Source organism: Mustelus asterias (genome assembly GCF_964213995.1).
Source record: "Mustelus asterias chromosome 26 unlocalized genomic scaffold, sMusAst1.hap1.1 SUPER_26_unloc_6, whole genome shotgun sequence".
Lineage (NCBI taxonomy): Eukaryota > Metazoa > Chordata > Chondrichthyes > Carcharhiniformes > Triakidae > Mustelus > Mustelus asterias.
Genome location: NW_027590113.1, coordinates 1,032,754 through 1,053,692, shown reverse-complemented (window position 1 = coordinate 1,053,692; position 20,939 = coordinate 1,032,754). Strand labels below are relative to the sequence as shown.

Below are 20,939 nucleotides of genomic sequence, written 5' to 3'. Positions count from 1 at the left end.
AAAAACAATCAAGTTAGTAAGACATGACCTGTCCCACACAAGCCCATGCTGACTTTCGCGAATAGGCCTGGCCTTTCCAAATACAGAAACAAAATGGCAGCGATCAAAGTGGATTTCAACTGTCCCAAAATTAACTGAGATGAATTGAGGTTAGGGGGCAAAGAGCAATTAAAATGTATTTGTCCAGCAATATACCCTATACATTAGGTTTATAAAAGTATATTACAAAACTACTCAAAGCTGACAGCACACAAAGTGCAAAACAAATAAGTTTATTCCAATTCTGTATGTTACTCATTCCATTCACAATCACAGTTAACATTTAGCGTGAACATATGTCAAAGATGTAGCCTGAGGGTTTATTTTGAGTTTCCATTCTCTCGCTGAGGGGTCTTAAAAAGCAGCCTTTTCCCTTTGTGGGAGCTGCCCCAGATTTTACAGTGGCCCCCAGTACGTTATCCTGAACCTGGGAATGTGTCAGTCTGCAATTACAGAGCTGGAATTAAAAAGGAACTTGGAAAAGCAAAGAGAGGGCAGGAAACAATAAGGGGGCAGTAAAAAAGGAAAGACAAAATATATTTTAGAAAGACAAAAAATGCCAACAGATAACTAAGACAAGAGTACCAAGGATTAAAAAACAAAATGGAAACTTGTGGATGGAGAGAGACGAAATGCACAGGGTTCTTAATGATCTGTGTGTCTGTTTTCACAAAACAGGGAAGCGAAGCAGACCTCTCAGTTAAAGATGGGGGTTGTGAAAAATTGAATGTGTTAAACTTAGTGAGGGAAGAAGTGTTGAGATATTCACCATCTTTGAAAGTGAATAAATCACCAGATCTGGATGAAATGCATCCCAGGCTGCCAAGATGAGTAAGGGAATAAAAAGAATCAGCTTTAACCATCACTTTCCAGTGCTCTTTGTCTACAGCGTGATGTTGTCAGATTGGAGAACTGCTAATGTTGTACAGTTATTTAAAAAGCAGCAAGGGGTAATTACAGGTCAGTCAGGTTGATTTTGGTGGGCAAATTATTCAAAGACCTTCGGACAGTTATTATAAATTATCCTTTGGAAAGGCATCAATTCGGAAAAGACAGGTGATGTCTGACGAACCTCAGTGAATTTTTCTCAGATTAGAGAGACACTTGTTGATGCAGTCTACATGGGTTTTAGTGAGGTTTTTACTGACAACTGGTCAGAAAAGTAAAAGCCATTGGATCCAAGGGAAAGAAAGTGGTCATTTGGATCCAAAACTGGCTCAGTGGCTTGAATCAAATTGTGATGGTGGATGGATATTTTTTGTAATTGAATGACTATCCAGTGAGGACTCCGTACTCGGCGCCTTGCTGTTTGTGGTAAATATCAATAATCCAGTCTTAAATATAGCAGTGATCGGCACAACGAAGGTCCTCTGCTTATTTCTCCACTCTTCACAGTTCTGAACATTCCCCTGTAGTTATTCGTCAGAGCCTCCCATTTCCAACTTCAACGAGCAATAATCTGAGCGAAAGGCGTGAAGAAGTTTCCTGACTTCCTGTAAACTAAACACAAGTCCTCTTCCTGAAGAGTGCTCCACCCATAAGCAGCCATTGTACCTCGGGGTTCCAGCACTTCCAATATTGCGATCAAACATTTACTGGTTCCATCACCATTGGCCAGGCATCATAAACCCGACATGGGAGACTTAATTGGGGCTGGAGTGAATTGCAGAAGAAAAATCTTCCTGAGATTGCAAATGATCCTCCTACACTGACTTAAATATAAGAGTCATGATTAAGAAGTTTGCAAGTTATATGAAAATTGGTTGAGTCGTTAACAGTGAGACAGAAAGCTTTAGAATGAAGGAAGATGTCTGTGGACTGAACAGCTGGGCAGAAAAGTGTCAAATAAAATTAATCCAGAGGAGTGTGAGGTAATGCATTTAGAAAAGGCAAATAAGCTGATGAAATACACAATAAATGGATGGATTGGGGAAAGAGAGACCAACGAAACAGAGATATGTTGGAGTCCAGGACAAGCTGCATGTACAGAATATTGGTCAAGGCATTAAATGTAAGAAGTTACATTAATCTTATCTTCTGTCTGCAAAAAATCCCTGTCTCTTCATTTCCGTGTAGTCTGTGTAATTTCTATCCCTGATCCTCTGCATCAATGAGATAGAAATTTCTTGCAACTTGCTGAAATGAAACAAATTGGAAATGTGATTGTCTCCCTTTTCAGTGAGGCTCACAGCTTTACCCTCTGTGTGAAAGCTGCTGCCCATCCCCAGCATGGAATTCAATTTAAACATTCCCCACTTACTGCAGAGAAGGGAGCGGCCCCATTCCAGGCATCAAATTCAACCAGTTTGACAACCTGCGGCTAATTCAACTGTCAACAAGTTTCATTTGAAATTTTACTTTAACTCTTCTTGTTCCAGAGATGTTCAGTAAATCCGTCAAATGATAAGAAACAAATTCCAACTGGGACTTCGGAATTTTGAGCAAACATTGATTTCCTGATATTTGTGGTTTCACCCCAGAGCCCAGGAGCCAGTTCCTTGTCAATGAGCTGAGAGAAGGACTGTTTCTATACATGGAGATTAACCGTTTAACTTCCAAACTGAATGATCTCTGAGCAACAATGGCTGCAGCTGTTGGGCAGTGAGCACGAACACTCCAGTTACATTTATTATTGTAAACCAGCAACAGAGACACCAAACACGGTGGATTCTGACCCAATGGAGTTATTCAAGAAGATGCTCAGAATTTCATTCACTCAGGATGACAAGTGAAGTGAATCTATGGCAGGTCATCGTCAACTGTCCTTATCGAGGATGACATCTACTCAGGGTAAATGGAGTTAAGATGCAGATGAGGCAAAATATAATTAATTAGAGGAATAGGCTCAAGGGGCAGAATAATTGCCTCCTGTAACTGTATTTAAATGTTGGTTGAATAATGAAGTGTGAAACTTCTGGAGGATTTGCACCTCCCTTTTAATCAGTTGATCTTGGATTGTTTATTTCAGATGGTGCAACATTTTTATTCAGAGAATGATCAGATAATCGGTTTCAAAGGGCAAACTTTAGAAACCATAGTTTGGCAAAAACACTTGCAATGTTCCATCCTGTGCCATTTATAGAATCAAGCCCCTAAACTTACTGATAGTTTTATTCTGGGTTCAACCAAAATCTCTGAACAAGAGAATTGCTGTCGATTGGTTTTATATATACATATTTGGAAATTACTGATTTATAACCTGACCCAATATGCTGAAGATTCTAGATCGGATCCACGAGGTTAAATATCAATTTTAATGTCAAATTGATAACAGTAAGACAGGTGAGAGCAGTGTGCTCTCTAACACTGCTTCCAACTCTCCATCTCTGTTGGGCGAGTCCCACTGGTTCTCCTGCACCCACCTGGCAGGACAAGACAACAACTCAGGTTGTTGTTTTACTGTGTGTAAATTACAGACAGTGTGGGCCTCCAAATGAAAAGAGAGAATCGAGCCAAAGTTTTGAGTCAGGATGACCCTTCATCAGAACTTTTATTTTAGCTCATACTTTAACATCCTAAGGCGTTCTATAAATATGTGAAGAGTAAAAGGATGAGACATGAAGGAATAGGGCCTATAAAACGTGAAGGCGGGAAAATCAGTACGGAACCAGTATAAATGGCAGAGGTGCTTAATGAGAATTTTGTCTCGGTTTTCACAGAGGAGAAGGACATGGGTGGATGTACTGTGGGCATGCGATGGACTGAAAAGATTGAGTATGTGGACTTTAACAAAGAGGTTGTGCTGGAATCTTTGAATGGCATCAAGAAAGATAAGTCGCCGAGTCCGGATGGGATGTACCCCAGGTTACTGTGGGAGGCGAGGGAAGAGATTGCAGAGCCTCTGGCGATAATCTTTGCATCGTCGATGGAGATGGGAGAGGTGCCGGAGGATTGGAGGATTGCGGATGTGGTTCCTATTTTCAAGAAGGGGAATAGGGATAGCCCAGGAAATTACCGACCGGTGAGTCTAACCTCAGTGGTTGGTAAGCTGATGGAGAAGATCCTGAGGGACAAGATTTATGAGCATTTGGAGAGGTTTAGTATGCTCAGGAATACTCAGCATGGCTTTGTAAAAGGCAGATCGTGCCTTACGAGCCTGGTGGAGTTCTTCGAAAATGTGACTAAACACATTGACAAAGGGAAAGCGGTAGATGTGGTTTATATGGATTTTAGCAAGGCGTTTGATAAGGTCCCCCATGCAAGGCTTCTAGAAAAAGTGAGAGGGCATGGGATCCAAGGGGCTGCTGCCCTGTGGATCCAGAACTGGTTTGCCCAAAGGAGGCAGAGAGTGTGTATGGATGGGTCTTTTTCTAAATGGAGGTCGGTCACCAGTGGTGTGCCCCAGGGATCTGTTCTGGGACCCTTGCTGTTTGACATTTTCATAAATGACCTGGATGAGGAAGTGGACGGATGGGTTGGTAAGTTTGCCGACGACACGAAGGTTGGTGGGGTTGTGGATAGTCTGGAGGGATGTCAGAGGTTACAGAGGGACATAGATAGGATGCAAGACTGGGCGGAGAAGTGGCAGATGGACTTCAACCCAGATAAATGCATCGTGGTCCATTTTGGCAATTCAAATTGGATGAAGGAGTACAATATTAAGGGAAAGACTCTTAGTACTGTGGAGGATCAGAAGGACCTTGGGGTCCGGGTCCATAGGACTCTAAAATCGGCCCCGCAGGTGGAGGAGGTGGTTAAGAAGACGTATGGTGTGCTGGCCTTTATCAATCGAGGGATTGAGTTTAGGAGCCCGGGGATAATGATGCAGCTCTATAAGACCCTTGTCAGACCCCACTTGGAGTACTGTGCTCAATTCTGGTCGCCTCACTATGGGAAGGATGTGGAAAAGATTGAAAGGGTGCAGAGGCGATTTACAAGGATGTTGCCTGGATTGAGTGGCATGTCTTATGAGGATAGGCTGAGGGAGCTCAGTCTTTTCTCCTTGGAGAGACTTAGGATGAGAGGAGACCTAATAGAGGTATATAAGATGTTGAGAGGCACAGATCGGGTGAACTCTCAGAGGCTTTTTCCCAGGGTGGAAATGTCTGCTACGAGAGGACACAGGTTATAGGTGCTGGGGGGTAGGTACAGGGGAAATGTTAGGCGGAAGTTTTTCACACAGAGGGTGGTGGGCGAGTGGAATCGGCTGCCGTCAGTGGTAGTGGAGGCAAACTCAATAGGGTATTTTAAGAAACTCCTGGATGAGTACATGGGACTTAATAGGATGGAGGGTTATAGGTAGGCCTAAAAGGTAGGGATATGTTCGGCACAACTTGTGGGGCCGAAGGGCCTGTTTTGTGCTGTAGTTTTCTATGTTTCTATGTTTAAGTTTCCTGACCTACCAGCTGTAATTGAATTAGAATTTGACTGTATTTAATTCTTAGAAATCAGGAACACAGAGAGACTAAGTGAGCTGGTAAAGCTACAGCACAAAAAAACCCTGCAAATCTATGAATAGTCAGTGTGAGGCCATCCACTTCAGTTCTGATGTTCTTGTAACAGCTAACTGCATTCTGATGTTCCGGTGCACAGTTAGCTGCGTTCTAATTCAGTAGTTCCAGTGCATTTAGTTACAGGAGCTAAGTTCAGACAGAATTGCCCCACTCCCATGAACCACCTCAGCACAGCTCTGTGCAGTCAGGGTCAAGTGTGGGTCAAGACTGGCAGGCCCCTGTCACATTAGGATCTTCTTTGGGGTATGGATTTCTGGGGACACTATCCCTAGGGGGCACTGCAGGGGTGATCAGTGCCAGTAATAAGAATTTCTTCATATGTGGACTTACCATCTTAGGAAACAACACCCTACAAGCACTGGATGCATTTGACCAAGAACTCGCAGAACTCAGACTATACACACAGCAAGCGAGATATGCAGTAGACTATCAGCTAGCCAGACAAGGAGGGGTATGCACCATCATCAAAGGAAAATGCATCACATATGTACACGACGAGACATTAAACATAACAGCAGCCATGTCCGGGAAACAAAAGCAATTGGATAGCTTTAAACAGGGATTTACAGGGACTGATGGGTGGTTAGGGTGTCTGTTTAACACAGTTTGGGGAGCATACATTATGAAGGGATTAATTTTAGTAGTAGCCATCCTGTTCACACTCTGCCTGGGCCTAACCTGTATTAAAGTGATTTGTGCAAATATTGCATCAAGAATGCTACCCACTGCCAGTATCCAGATGCAAGAATTTAACCACACCACAGAGGAAGAGGAACAACGGCAAGGACGACATCTGTACAAGTCACTGTACCTCTCAAGATCGTCCATGGGGGGTCAGCCATGAATGGGACCCCCTGGACGAGAGGAGGGACTGAAGTAGGCCATTTTCCAAAAGCCATATTTTTATTATCTCATCAATATTCACCTCATTAAACATATTCATTTATTGGACTGATTGGCACCATTCATAACGTGCCCACAATGCAGAGGGGAACACCCGAATGGACATTCGTTTAAATCCCCCTCTGCACAGCTGAGAGACCTTTCATTTCAAAGCCGACAAAAGATCATTGTTCTGCCCAGCAACAGCACGAAGCTGCATTTTAAACCGGCCTTTGGCCAGAAAATCGGGATATCTGCGAGTCAAGGCCTGGAGTGGGTTATATGGCATAACTGGACTGTCAATAAAATATTACAGGAATAAAATGGCCAAGGCAGGCAAAGAAACTTAATAAACTAGGATAAAAAGAATAAGAGATTAGATTAAATCCCCCTACACACAGCAGGACAAAATGACATTAACACCTAATCTCGCAAGCATAGAATACAGACACAAAACAGTAGAGGCCGATTTAGATAAGGGGACACATCGAGAGGATAATGGGAAACACATTAAAACACCGGGGCAAGAACAGGCAGTCCCATTAACACGGACACACACCATACAGATGCAAATTGACAAGTCTCTCCGGGAACTTCCTGACCAGACAGGCCATTTTATAAATATTGTAAAAATGTATGAGCAAATGTTCCCGCTCGAATTTGGATTCCTATAAATATCCAGAGCAAATGTATAACTATTGAGATCAACGTGGCCAAGCACTGTTTCTAAGCTGGCTACATGGGTCTCCCTGGGTTCCCAGTAATTGGACATGAAAGAAAAACGCTTTGAACCTTGCCTTGCGACTCGACTTCCTTGAATGCACTGGTACAAGGGACTTTTCCCTACAACAAGATAGAGAGAGAGTAACAGAGAGAGGGAAGGAAAGGAATGGAGTGAGAGTCACAGAGAGGGAGAGGAAGTGATTGAGATAGAGTGTGTTCGGCAGAGTTCCTGCAATGCTGAGTACAATGGCCTTTTAAGGTACCACGCAGAACACAACAAATAGGAGCAGAAGTGGGCCATTCTGCTCCTCCCATTGATAAGATTGGTAGTGCACTAGAAAGCTTTAGATTGGCTAAGAGGGAGTTGAAGAGCGAGCTTAGAAGGGCTAAAAGGGGACATGAGAAGACTTTGGCGGATAGGGTTAAAGAGAATCCTAAGGCGTTCTATAGGTATGTCAAGAACAGAAGGTTGGTTAGGGCAAGTTTAGGGCCAGTTATAGATGGCAGAGGGAAGTTATGTGTGGAACCGGAGGAGATTGGTGAAGCATTGAACCAATATTTCTCTTCGGTGTTCACGCAAGGGGACATGAATATAGCTGAGGAGGACACTGGGTTGCAAGGGAGTAGAATAGACAGTATTACAGTTGATAAGGAGGATGTGCAGGATATTCTGGAGGGTCTGAAAATAGATAAATCCCCTGGTCCGGATGGCATTTATCCAAGGATTCTCTGGGAGGCAAGAGAAGTGATTGCAGAGCCTCTGGCTCTGATCTTCAGGTCGTCGTTGGCCTCTGGTATAGTACCAGAAGATTGGAGGTTAGCGAATGTTGTCCCATTGTTTAAGAAGGGGAACAGAGACTTCCCCGGGAATTATAGACCGGTGAGTCTCACTTCTGTTGTCGGCAAGATGTTGGAAAAAATTATAAGGGATAGGATTTATAGTTATTTGGAGAGTAATGAATTGATAGGTGATAGTCAGCATGGTTTTGTGGCAGGTAGGTCGTGCCTTACTAACCTTATTGAGTTTTTTGAGAAAGTGACCAAGGAGGTGGATGGGGGCAAGGCAGTGGACGTGGTATATATGGATTTTAGTAAGGCGTTTGATAAGGTTCACCATGGTAGGCTTCTGCAGAAAATGCAGATGTATGGGATTGGGGGTGATCTAGGAAATTGGATCAGGAATTGGCTAGCGGATAGGAAACAGAGGGTGGTGGTTGATAGTAAATATTCATCATGGAGTGCGGTTACAAGTGGTGTACCTCAGGGATCTGTTTTGGGGCCACTGCTGTTTGTAATATTTATTAATGATCTGGATGAGGGTATAGTTGGGTGGATTAGCAAATTTGCTGATGACACCAAAGTCGGTGGTGTGGTAGACAGTGAGGAAGGGTGTCGTAGTTTGCAGGAAGACTTAGACAGGTTGCAAAGTTGGGCCGAGAGGTGGCGGATGGAGTTTAATGCGGAGAAGTGTGAGGTAATTCACTTTGGTAGGAATAACAGATGTGTTGAGTATAGGGCTAACGGGAGGACTTTGAATAGTGTGGAGGAGCAGAGGGATCTAGGTGTATGTGTGCATAGATCCCTGAAAGTTGGGAATCAAGTAGATAAGGTTGTTAAGAAGGCATATGGTGTCTTGGCGTTTATTGGTAGGGGGATTGAATTTAGGAGTCGTAGCGTTATGTTGCAACTGTACACAACTCTGGTGCGGCCGCACTTGGAGTACTGTGTGCAGTTCTGGTCCCCACATTACAGGAAGGATGTGGAGGCTTTGGAGAGGGTGCAGAGGAGGTTTACCAGGATGTTGCCTGGTATGGAGGGGAGATCCTATGAGGAGAAGCTGAGGGATTTGGGATTGTTTTCGCTGGAAAGGCGGCGGCTAAGAGGGGATCTTATTGAAACATATAAGATGATTAGAGGTTTAGATAGGGTGGATAGTGATAGCCTTTTTCCTCTGATGGAGAAATCCAGCACGAGGGGGCATGGCTTTAAATTGAGGGGGGGTAGTTATAGAACCGATGTCAGGGGTAGGTTCTTTACCCAGAGGGTGGTGAGGGATTGGAATGCCCTGCCAGCATCAGTAGTAAATGCGCCTAGTTTGGGGGCGTTTAAGAGATCCGTAGATAGGTTCATGGACGAAAAGAAATTGGTTTAGGTTGGAGGGTCACAGTTTTTTTTTAACTGGTCGGTGCAACATCGTGGGCCGAAGGGCCTGTTCTGCGCTGTAATGTTCTATGTTCTATGTTCTATGTTTAAGATCATGGCTGATCTGACTGTGGCCTGAACTCTACTTTGCTGCGTGTCTCCCCATAATGCTCAACTCACTCTCTGGGGAAAGTGGTTAGCACTGCTGCTTCACAGCGCCGAGGACCTGGATTTGATACCCGGCTTGGGTCACTGTCTGTGCGGAGTTTGCATGTTCTCCCCGTGTCTGCGTGGGTTTCCTCCGGGTGCTCCGGTTTCCCCCCATATTCTGAAAGACGTGCTGGTTCGGTGCATTGATCCGAACAGGCGCCAACTAGAGGAATTTCACAGTAACTTCATTGCAGTGTTAATGTAAGACTGACTTGTGACCAATAAATGAATTTTAACTTTGACTTCTAAACACTAACCACCCCCTGAGAGAACAAATTATTCCTCCTCATCTCCATCTTTAATGGGAGCTGTATGAATTTTAAACTGTGCCCTCCCTGATACTAGATTCCCCCATGTTGGCCCTGTTCTGTGATAATACAGATGTTTAAAGATTATTCAGTAGTTCTTTAAGGGTAGCAGACACAGGGAAAAAAGAAGTGACTCTGTACACAACAGATATATTTCAAGGGTATATATATGAGTGGGCAGTAATCTTCTCTCAGAATCAGACAGATTGTGGGTTCAGCTCAGAGCCTCAAATACTAGGCCCTCAGCATCGATCAGAGACTCCGAACACAGCATGATGGGAGAGCGGACAAAGGAAACTGGTGTTGAATTTGTGAGCCTTGCTTTGTGGGAAGCTTTAGTGCTTGGGGAGAATGTCAACTTCTGAATGGACCTACCATATATTAAGCTGATCTTTCACTACACACTATCGGTAACTGCAACACTATATTCTGCACCCTTTCCTCTCCTTCTCCCCTGTGTACTCTATGAACGGTATGTTTTGTCTGTATAGCGCACAAGAAACAATACTTTTCACTGCATCCCAATACAAATCAATCAAATCAAATCCAATTAACACGGTGAAGTTTGGACCCTGTGGGGTGACAGTTGTCTGAATACAGATTCTATCTTATTGTAACATTCAGGTACCACGTGTACTGAGCTCACCAGCGTTCTGTCTGTATTGTGTGAATCCAGTCTTGAAATATCCACTAATATTGCTAATTCTGCCAAAACAGAAACAGAAAGAGTGTTTGAATTCTCCGTGATTAGTCCCCTTAATGATAAACAACATGGTGGATGAGAGGGATAGAGAGAGAGAGGAAGAGATACAGAGTAACAGAGAGGTCGGGAGAATGAGAGAGAGCAATGCAGAGAGTAACAGTTGTCTGAATACAGATTCTATCTTCTTGTAACATTGAGCTACCACATGTACTGAGCTCACCAGCATTTGCAGAAGCCATTATATAAATACTGTTCTGTCTGTATTGTGTGAATCCAATCTTGAAATTTGCACTCATGTTGCTAATTCTGCCAAGACAGAAACAGAAAGAGTCTTTGAATTCTCCGTGTTTAGACTCCTTAACGGTAAACAACATGGTGGATGAGAGGGATAGAGAGGGAGAGGAAGAGAGAGAGACGGAGCGATGCAGAGTAACAGAGAGATAGGGAGAGGGAGCAATGCAGAGAGTAACAGTTAGACAGTGAGGAATAGAGATTAATTCAGATGCGTAGTGAGTGACAGGGGAGTCCAAGACGCTACATAAACAAGGTAAAGATTTGAAAATGGAGGAGTGTTTCTTATCCACTTATAAAAGATAATCCACACTCACACCACTCACATTTCACACTCTCTGCTCAGTCCTGTGTTGGGGGGTGTTGAGTGTCGGATCAGTGTTTGCTTTTCTCAAACCGCACTGATATTCCCAACAAGGGCAAGAGGTTTCAGTGTTTAAAAATGTAAACATTTAAAAGCAAAACTAGACCGGATTTGGTTAAATCTCATGGGATCCAGGATGAGGTGGCCAAATGGATACAAAATTGGTTGATGACAGAAGACAGAAGGTGGTTGTCGAGGGTTGTTCTATTTTCAAACTCGAGGCCTGTGACCAGCCTCAGGGATCGGTGCTGGGTCCCCTGCTATTTGTAATTTATATTAATAATTTAGATGAGAATTTAGGAGGCATGGTTAGTAATTTTGCAGATGACACCAGGATTTGTGGCATAGTGGACAGTGAAGAAAGTTATCTCGGATTGCAACGGGATCTTGATCATTTGATCGAGTGGGCTGATGAATGGTGGATGGAGTTTAATTTAGATAAACGCAAGGTGATGCACTTTGGTAGATCGAACCAGCGCACTACTTAGTTAGTGGTAGGGCATTGGTGAGAGTTATAGAACAGAGATCTAGGTGTACAGATTCATAGCTCCTTGAAAGTGGAGTCACAGTGGATAGAGTGGTGAAGAAGGCATTCCACATGCTTGGTTTCATTGGTCAGAATACTGAATGGGATTTGGGACATCATGTTGAAGTTGTACAAGACATTGGTAAGGCCACACTTGGAATACTGTGTACTGTTCTGGTCACCCTATTATACAAAGGATATTATTAAACTAGGAAGTGTGCAGAAAATAACTACTGGGATACTGCAGGGTCTTGATGGTTTGAGTTATAAGCAGAGGTTGCAAAGACTGGGACATTTTCTCCTGGAGCATAGGAGGCTTAGGGGTGGTCGAACAGTGGCCTCGCTGGATTCACTCTGTCCTTTCAGATTCAGTCTCACAGGCCTGGCTGTGTTCACTGTGTCCTTTGAGATTCACTGTCACAAGCCTGGCTGGGATCACTCTATCCTTCGAGATTCAGTGTCACAGGCATTGCTGGGTTCTGTCTGTCGCTTGAGATACAGTCCCACAGGCCTGGCTGGATTCACTCTGTTCTTTAGGATTCAGTGTCACAGGCCTGGCTGGGTTCAGTGCCAGGTTCACAGGAGTGCCCGTGTCAATTAGTAGTTCCCTCTCGCTCGATTTGAAGTCCCAACTATCTCAATTTGGAGTGCCCCCTATCTCGATTGCGAGTGACCCTCTAACGATTAGGAGTGTCCCATCTTGATTTGGAGTGTCCCGATCTGCAATAAGGGAGCCTTCTATCTCGATTAGGAATGCCCCCCTGTTTAGATTTGGACCAGTGACTATTTCAGTTAGGTGTGCCCCCCGTCATTTCTGAGTGTCCCCGGTCAATTAGGAACGCTGCCTACCTCGATTAGGTCTGTCCCTCCCTCGATTAGGAGTGCCCCGTATCTCGAATGATGGAGCCTTCTTTATCAGTTCGGGGTGCCTCCTATTTAGATTTGGAGCAGCGACTAATTCAATTAGCAGTCCCCCCCCCATCGCCATTGGCAGTGCCCCCCTCCCCGTCGCCGTTAGCAGTGCCCCGCCGTCGCCGTTAGCAGTGCCCCCCTCCCCCCGTCACCGTTAGCAGTGCCCCCCCCCCCGTCACCGTTAGCAGTGCCCCCCCCCGCCGCCGTTAGCAGTGCCCCCCCCCGCCCCCGTCACCGTTAGCAGTGACCCCTCCCCCCATCGCTGTTAGCAGTGCCCCCCCATCTCGATTGGGAGCACGCTGTATCTCGAATAAGAGAGACTTCTATCCTGATTAGGTGTGCTCCCACTTAGATTTAGAGCAGTGACAGTTTCAATTCTGAGTGCCCGCATATCAGCTCGCAGTGCTCCTGTCAATGAGGAGTGCCCAGGTGAATCACAAGTGCCCCCAATTTCAGTTTGGAATGCCCCCATCTTGATTACATGCGCCCTTATCTCGATTAGAAGGCCATGGACCAAATCCTGAGTGGAATGACAAGAATCCAGACTTACCTGGATGAGATCTTGCTCATGGATTCGACTATTTTCCCAGTACTTGGAGAATACCTTAGAGGTTGCAGGAGCACGGCCTGCAAATCAAGAGAGAAATATGAGTTCTTCAAGGACTCCATTGAATGCCTGGGTCATGAAATGGATTGCACAAGGCCCAAGATGGAGGTCATCATGAAAGCCCCAAGACCAGACAATGTGTCCCAATTCAGGTGATTTTTGGGTCTAATTGTTGTACCTGTTAATCTCAGATACTTTCAACCAGTTTACTTACTCCAAGGTTTTACCCCGGTGCCCTTATTTGCAAGGTGGACAAGGACAAACACAAGTAAAGATTCAACAAGTTTATTAAATAACACTATTAACCCTTAAATTACCCACATAAAACAAGAGGATACCCCAGCAGATTCAAGTATACTACCCGTAAAGATGGTTTGGTTAAACTGCAGGCCCGATTCTCTGAGTCCCTCTGGTCTGTCGTCACGAAGGTGAGTCTCGATGGCTGCTTCTTCCTTCCTTCCTTCTCTGGTCAGTCTTCCGAATGGTCACGGCTGTCTCCCCTGTCGAGTCTTCGCTCCTTGTGCCTCTGAGTGTGTCCCTTTATCCCCAGCCTGCTTGCCTTTCCAGAAACTTCTCTGGCTTCTGGCCAATGAGGTCCCAGGAGGGGGTTCCAATACCCAGTGGGTTTCTTGATGTCTGTCTGACAGGACACCAGGGTCCGCCCCCCAGGTGTCCATCTCCATGTTGTTAAACTTGTTATCAGGTAAGCTTTCTACAGGATCTCTTGGTGACAGAAAGTCTGGCCCGATCTGGGCTTCTAACAATAGACCGATGCATTTCAATGGGGTGCCATGATCTCCTGCTAAGTCTCAAGTAGAGTGTAACGACCTTTGATGGGTGGTTGATGGGTCAGGCCCAGACACATTTGTGTATTGTACAATTGGCCTGCCTGCTGTTTGACTGTGTTTGATTTCAATGTGCCCAATTCTTTAATTTAGGATATCCAATTTTATCAGCCTTAAAACTAGGCCCTGTTTATATCACCACATAATCAATTACTATGACAAGCTCATTCCGGATCTGGCGACAGCATTGAAACTGATGCTCCAGTTGCTGGTGAAAGGAGAGCCGTGGAAGTGAATTAAAAAAAGGAGGCTTCTCTGGTGCTAAAGCAGGCTTTGAAGAGATTGGAAATGCGAGTTCAATTTAACCCAAAGTTACCGCTGCACCTTAAATGCGACGCCTCGCCCAATGGGATTGGGGTTGTCCTGTCTCACGTTATGTCAAACGGAGTGGAAGATCCATAGTATTCGCTTCTAGATCATTGACGAAAGCTGAGGAAAAGTTTGCTCGGGTGGAAAAAGGAGGCTGAGGCATCGTCTTTGCATCAAGAAATTAAAAGCTCTGCCATGATGATGTTGTGATGGAGCTCGAAGGGCAGAATTACTGACTCCCATTCATAATTCCTATATTTTATTTTCCATCCTTGGACCATTCACTGGGATACCGTCCATGACAGCAGTTTGATTGCAGAGGTGGGTGTTGGTGCTGTCAGTGAGAAACACGGCAATGCGGATGCTCTGTCAAGGCTGCCTTTGCCTGGAGATAATGATGTTCCCGCTGGAATGTGCAGATAATGCATTTCACACAAGAAGATAAAGTTCCGGTAACCGCTAACCAGTTACCCGGAATGATCCGGTTATGAGGCAGGGTGTGCAACTTGTCCAGAGAGGGACGATGAGTAGAAAGCACCCGGAGTTACAGCGGTAAATGTGCGGAAGCTGGGAGTTGTCGGTGTTGCTGGATGTTTATTCTGGGCTATGAGAGCCTCAATCCCCCATCATTAAGAGGAAAGGTGCTGGAACGGGAGCACCAAGAGCACCCGGGGGTGCTGCCAATGGAAGAAACAACAAGAAGCTGTATGTGGTGCTGGGGTTGAAAGTGGGATGGTGCGAATGCTGCGCTTGGGGACGGAAGGTGCCGCCCTTGCTGCCTCTTGCTGCCTGGGATTGTCCCCAATGGCAGCGAATCCACAGCAAGTCGCTGCTTCATCACAATCTGCCCGACTCCACCCACACTGGCTGTCAATCATTCTGCTGGAGCGGCTTCCTATTGGCTGTGTTCAGCTGATGGACAGCAGAATGCACCAATGGAGAATGAGGGTGCAGTGATGGATTGTGCAATGAATCAATGAGGCTTTTGACAAGGTACCACATGGTAGATTGTTGCACAACCTCCATCATGGGACCCAGGGTGAGGTAGTTAAATGGATTCAAAATTGGCTTGATGACAGATGACAACCCTGGTTGTCCAGGGTTGTTTTTCAAACTGGAAGCCTGTGACCAGCAGTGTCCTCTGGGATCAGTGCTGAGTCCACTGTTATTTTTCATTTATATTAATGATTTGGATGAGAATATAGGAGACATGGTTGGTAAGTTTGCAGATGACACCAAGATTGGTCGCACAGTGGACAGTGAAGAAGGTTATCTCGGATTGCAATGGGATCTTGATCAATTGGGCCAGTGGGCTGACGAATCGCAGATGGAGTTTAATTTGGACAAATGCGAGGTGATGCGTTTTGTAGATTGATCCAGGGCAGGACTTACTCAGTTAATGGTAGAGTGTTGGGGAGAGTTACAGAACAAAGAGATCTCGGGTACGGGTTCATGGCTCCTTGAAAATGGAGTCACAGGTGGTCAGAGTGGTGAAGAATGCATTCCCCATGCCTGGTTTCTTTGGTCAGAACATTGAATACAGGAGTTGGGACGTCTTGTTGAAGTTGTACAAGACATTGGTAAGGCCCCACTTGGAATACTGTGTACAGTTCCGGTCACCGTATTATAGAAAGGATATTATTAAACTCGAAAGAGTGCAGAAAAGATTTACTGGGATGCTACCGGGACTTGATGGATTGAGTTCGAAGGAGGAGTTGGATAGACTGGGACTTTTTTCCTTGGAGCGTAGGAGGCTGAGGGGTGATAGAGGTCTATAAAATAATGAGGGCACAGATCAGCTAGATAGTTCATGTCTTTTCCCAAAGGTCGGGGAGTCTAAACCTTAGAGGGCAGAGGTTGAAGGTGAGAGGGGCAATTATTTCACACAGAGGGTGGTGAGTGTCTGGAACGAGCTGCCAGAGGGAGTAGTAGAGGTGGGGACAATTGTGTCTTTTAAAAAGCATTTAGTTAGATGGGTGTACATAGAACATAGAACAGTACAGCACAGAACAGGCCCTTCGGCCCACGATGTTGTGCCGAGCTTTATCTGAAACCAAGATCAAGCTATCCCACTCCCTATCATCCTGGTGTGCTCCATGTGCCTATCCAATAACCGCTTAAATGTTTCTAAAGTGTCTGACTCCACTATCACTGCAGGCAGTCCATTCCACACCCCAACCACTCTCTGCGTAAAGAACCTACCTCTGATATCCGTCCTGTATCTCCCACCACGAACCCTATAGTTATGCCCCCTTGTAATAGCTCCATCCACCCGAGGAAATAGTCTTTGAACGTTCACTCTATCTATCCCCTTCATCATTTTATACACCTCTATTAAGTCTCCCCTCAGCCTCCTCCGCTCCAGAGAGAACAGCCCTAGCTCCCTCAACCTTTCCTCATATGACCTACCCTCCAAACCAGGCAGCATCCTGGTAAATCTCCTCTGCACTCTTTCCAGCGCTTCCACATCCTTCTTATAGTGAGGTGACCAGAACTGCACACAATATTCCAAATGTGGTCTCACCAAGGTCCTGTACAGTTGCAGCATAACCCCACGGCTCTTAAACTCCAACCCCCTGTTAATAAAAGCTAACACACTATAGGCCTTCTTCACAGCTCTATCCACTTGACTGGCAACCTTTAGAGATCTGTGGATATGGACCCCAAGATCTCTCTGTTCCTCCACAGTCTTCAGAACCCTACCTTTGACCCTGTAATCCACATTTAAATTTGTCCTACCAAAATGAATCACCTCACATTTATCAGGGTTAAACTCCATTTGCCATTTTTCAGCCCAGCTTTGCATCCTATCTATGTCTCTTTGCAGCCTACAACAGCCCTCCACCTCATCCACTACTCCACCAATCTTGGTGTCATCAGCAAATTTACTGATCCACCCTTCAGCCCCCTCCTCTAAGTCATTAATAAAAATCACAAAGAGCAGAGGACCAAGCACTGATCCCTGCGGCACACCGCTAGCAACCTGCCTCCAATCCGAAAATTTTCCATCGACCACCACCCTCTGTCTTCGGTCAGACAGCCAGTTACCTATCCAATCGGCCAACTTTCCCTCTATCCCACATCTCCTCACTTTCATCATAAGCCGACCATGGGGGACCTTATCAAACGCCTTACTAAAATCCATGTATATGACATCAACTGCCCTACCTTCATCAACACACTTAGTTACCTCCTCAAAAAATTCTATCAAATTTGTGAGGCACGACTTGCCCTTCACGAATCCGTGCTGACTATCTCGGATTAATCCGCATCTTTCTAAATGGTCGAAAATCCCATCCCTAAGGACCCTTTCCATCAATTTACCAACCACCGAAGTAAGACTAACCGGTCTATAATTACCAGGGTCATTTCTATTCCCTTTCTTAAACAGAGGAACAACATTCGCCATTCTCCAGTCCTCTGGCACCATCCCCGTGGACAGAGAGGACCCAAAGATCAACGCCAAAGGCTCTGCAATCTCATCCCTTGCCTCCCACAGAATCCTAGGATACATTTCATCAGGCCCAGGGGACTTATCGACCTTCAGTTTATTCAAAACTGCCAAGACATCCTCCCTCCGAACATCTATTTCCTCCAGCCTATTAGCCTGTAACACCTTCTCTTCCTCAAAAACATGGCCCCTCTCCTTGGTGAACACTGAAGAAAAGTATTCATTCATCACCTCGCCTATCTCTACTGACTCCATACATAAGTTCCCACTACTGTCCTTGACCAGCCCTAACCTCACCCTGATCATTCTTTTATTCCTCACATAAGAGTAAAAAGCCTTGGGGTTTTCCTTGATCCGACCCGCCAAGGACTTCTCATGTCCCCTCCTAGCTCTCCTAAGCCCCTTTTTCAGCTCATTCCTTGCTAACTTGTAACCCTCAATCGAGCCATCTGAACCTTGTTTCCTCATCCCTACATAAGCTTCCCTCTTCCTTTTCACAAGACATTCTACCTCTTTTGTGAACCATGGTTCCCTCACTCGGCCATTTCCTCCCTGCCTGACAGGAACATACCTATCAAGGACATCCAGTATTTGTTCCTTGAAAAAGTTCCACTTTTCATTCGTTCCTTTCCCTGACAGTTTCTGTTCCCAACTTATGCCCCCTAATTATTCCCTAATCGCATCATAATTACCTCTCCCCCAATTGTAAACCTTGCCCTGCCGTACGGCCCTATCCCTCTCCATTGCAATAACAAAAAACACCGAATTGTGGTCACTATCTCCAAATTGCTCTCCCACAACCAAATCTAACACTTGGCCCGTAGAGGGATATGGGCCAAATGTGGGCAATTGGGACGAGTTTCGGGGTTTAAAAACAGGGGCAGCCTGGACAAGTTGGGCTGAAGGGCCTGTTTCCATGCTGTATGTAAATCTGAATGATGACGCAATGAGGTGCCGCCCACTCAGTGACGTGGCTGGAAGCGGCCGTTAAACGGTTTCCGCGCGCGGCTGGAGGGGGCGTTCTGACGTCACTGGCGACGCACAGCACGTGACCTGGATCTGGCCAATCGGCGAGCGGACAAACAGCCGCCGCCGTCTCGAGTGCGGAGTTCAGGCGCCGCGCGGTTTCTCACTGCGTGTGCGGGCCTTTCCCAGCGGCGTTTCTCACTGCGTGTGCGGGGCTTTCCCAGCGGCGTTTCTCACTGCGTGTGCGGGCCTTTCCCAGCGGCGTTCACCCCTTTCCCAGCGGCGTTCACACCGAATTTTTGAATAACGGTAAGGAATTAAATTAGAGAAAAAGTCTCCACTTCAGCGGCGCCGACTCTCGCTGACTGGGATTGTCCCCAGTGGCAGCGAGTCGCTACTTCATCACAAGCTGCCCGAGTGCGCCCCGCACTGGCTGCCAATCATTCTGCTGGAGCGGCTTCCTATTGGCTGTGTTCATTTGACGGACAGCAGAACGCACCAATGGGGAATGAGGGTGCAGTGAGGTCCCGCCCACTCTGAAAGCGGCTCGCGGTCACGTGGCGCGGCCGTTAACGGTTTCTGCGCGAGGTTGGAGGGGGGTCTGAAGTCACTGCCCGCTCACAGCACGTGACCGGGAGCTGACCAATCCGCGAGCCGGAAAGCAGCGGCCGCCGACCGGAGTGAGCCTGCGCGCAGGCGCACTGCCGTTTGTGGCTGCGTATCCGGGTATTTCCGGGTTTGAGGAATTAACGGCCCAGAAAAAGTTTCAACTCCAACAACATTCAGCTTGAGGATTAAAATGTCGGTTTCCTGTGTAAATACAGCCTGTCTTTGTATCATATTAACAGAGCGGGGACGGTCAGTTACATTGTGGGCGGCGCGGTGGCTCAGTGGTTGGTGCTGCGGTCTCACAGCGCCAGGGAGCCGGCTTCAATTCCCGGCCTTGGCTCACTGTCTGTGTGGAGTCTGCACATTCTCCCCGTGTCTGCGGCCCTTTCCTCACACTCTCCAAACACCAGCAGCACAGGGGCACTGGCCAGGCTCAGTTGCTGCTCAGTGTCAGGGGGATTAGCAGGGTCAACACGGGGAGAGGGTCTGGGTGGGATTGTGGGCGGTACAGACTGGATGGACCGAATGGCCTCCTCCTGCACTGCAGCAATTGGATGATTCTATATTTCATAGAAAGATCTGTTATTACAATCTAGGCCTTGTACATGTGAATACCATTTAAATTGTATGAGTAAACACAGCAACGGATCTCTCTCAGTTAATTCAGTCTGGGCCCTGTATGGGCATTTGACAAGGTGATCCATAACAGGATGGCGCATCACGGTAAAGCTCATGGAATTGGAGGAAGTGTGTTAACGTGGATTGAAAACTGTCACACAGAAAACAGAGTTGGAATAAATGGCTCCTTTTCCGACTGGAAAGGTATAACTAGTGCAGCACCGAAGGGATCAGTTCTTGGCTGACAATTGTTTTGTGACCTGGCAGAAGGAACAGAATGTAAGGTTTCCAAATTTGCCGATGATACCAAGTTAGTTGGAAGGGCAGGTTGTAATGAGGATATTGTGATGCTGCAAAGGGATACAGATAGACTGGGTGACTCGGTGAAAACTTGGCAAGTGGAATTTAATGTGGGCAAGTGTGAGGTCATGCACTTCAAGTAGGTGGAATCAAAAGGCAGATTGTTCTCTAAAAGGAGACAGACTGCAGGTGTGTTAAGTACAGAGAGATCCAGGTGTTTCAGTGCATGAATCACTAAACGTTAGCTGGCATGTCCAGCAAGTGGCAACAAGGTATTGATTTGATTTATTATTGTCACATGTATTAACATACAGTGAAAAGTATTGTTTCTTGTGCACCATACAGACAAAGCATACCGTTCATAGAGAAGGAAATGAAAGGGTGCAGAATGCCGTGTTACAGGCATAGCTTGGGTGCAGAGAAAGCTCAATTTAAAGCAATGTCCATTCAAAAGTCATGGCAGCAGGGATGAAGCTGTTCTTGAGTCAGTTGGTGCATTACCTCAGTCTTTTGTATCTTTTTCTCGAGGGAAGAAGGTGGAAGAGAGAATGTCTGGGGTGCAGTGGGGTCCTTAATTGTGCTGGCTGCTTTGCCGAGGCAGCAGGAAGTGTAGGCAGAGTGAGTGGATAGGAGGCTGGTTTGCGTGATGGATTCGGCTTTATTCACGACCTTTTGAAGTTT

The 20,939-nt window shown here is 46.0% G+C and overlaps 1 protein-coding gene and 1 long non-coding RNA gene across 3 annotated transcripts in view; one reads left to right on the top strand and one right to left on the bottom strand.

The window, feature by feature from the left end:
* Positions 1-242: 242 nt before the first annotated feature.
* On the bottom strand, positions 243-16,449 carry LOC144482167 (uncharacterized). The gene is made up of 3 exons (XR_013495886.1): positions 13,104-16,449; positions 10,404-10,462; positions 243-2,175 (listed from the first exon to the last, which is right to left on the bottom strand). It is a non-coding gene; the product is annotated as an uncharacterized LOC144482167 (long non-coding RNA).
* Positions 16,450-18,533: 2,084 nt separating this feature from the next.
* Positions 18,534-20,939, top strand: part of LOC144482162 (NACHT, LRR and PYD domains-containing protein 3-like) — an 81,421-nt gene continuing 79,015 nt past the window's right edge. For both annotated transcript variants that reach the window (XR_013495883.1, XM_078201376.1), the window contains exon 1: positions 18,534-19,040. The gene's annotated coding sequence lies outside the window, so the exon portion shown is untranslated. The remainder of the gene's footprint in view (positions 19,041-20,939) is intronic.